The 1,006-nt window shown below is 48.9% G+C and overlaps 1 pseudogene; it reads left to right on the top strand.

Annotated features, from left to right (window-relative positions):
- Nucleotides 1-351: 351 nt before the first annotated feature.
- LOC146045338 (U2 spliceosomal RNA) lies at nucleotides 352-489 on the top strand (annotated as a pseudogene).
- Nucleotides 490-1,006: the final 517 nt, after the last annotated feature.

Genomic DNA, 1,006 nt, shown 5'->3' with positions numbered 1-1,006 from the left:
GAAAACCTACAAAACCAGCCACAGATAGTTGATAACAAGAGCATTCTTGACCAATTGTCTTGCTGGTTGAAGACTAATGCATGATAGTCCCAGCAAAAGTTGTAAAATAGAAAACTGTTGACTGACAGTATATAAACCAATCAGAATGGCTTATTTTGAATGACAGTTGCATCAACCAATCAGATGATCTCAATTCTGAACTAATTTGCATAAGGGCTTTATTTGCTCTCCATAACTTACTGAGGTCCTTCCTAACCCTAGTTTAATTGAAAACCTACAAAACCAGCCACAGATAGTTGATAACAAGAGCATTCTTGACCAATTGTCTTGCTGGTTGAAGACTAATGCATGATAGTCTTCTCGGCCTTTTGGCTAAGATCAAGTGTAGTATCTGTTCTTATCAGTTGGGTATGGACTGGCCTCTGGCAGAGAATAGAGAAAGGTGAGACTGAGTAGCTGCTCTGATGGGCGGAGGGTGTGGGACCCCTCTGTTTTTTCCCGGGAGTAGTGAAAAGTCTCACTGAGTATCTTCACCTCTGCCTTTGGTAGGAGGTGTTGTTTCCGTAAATCCACTGGTAAGAGGGGGGGAGAAACACTGGGCCTAGTAGTTTGACTCTCTTGACGGGGTTTGTAGCCCCCGAAGGATGAGTCAGCGAAAGGCTCAGTCTAGTATCCAATCCCAGGGAGCGGAGAAAGGTTGGGACTGAGTAGATGGCTCCTGTTCCAGAGGTTCGTAGCCTCTGATGGGGAGACCGCGAAAGGCCCAGCTTAGTACCTTAACCCTGGGAGCGGAGAAACACTGGGACTGAGTAGATTGCTCTTCCGGAGGCGGTGCAGCCCCTAAGGGAGTCTTTCGAAAGGCCCAGTGGAGTACCCATTCCCATGCCAGGGGCTGGAAAATGCCTGCTGGTGAGACGGAGAAAAGCTTGGTCGGACGCTGAAGGGTCGGCTGCCTGGAGCCCGAGGCTGCACTGTGCCCCCGGGGAAACTCGGGGGTGCCTGATCT

Source organism: Crinia signifera, chromosome 1 (genome assembly GCF_055691185.1).
Source record: "Crinia signifera chromosome 1, ASM5569118v1, whole genome shotgun sequence".
NCBI classification, from domain to species: Eukaryota; Metazoa; Chordata; class Amphibia; order Anura; family Myobatrachidae; genus Crinia; species Crinia signifera.
Note: the sequence above shows the minus strand (reverse complement) of the source record. Positions and strands in the feature narration are given on the sequence as shown.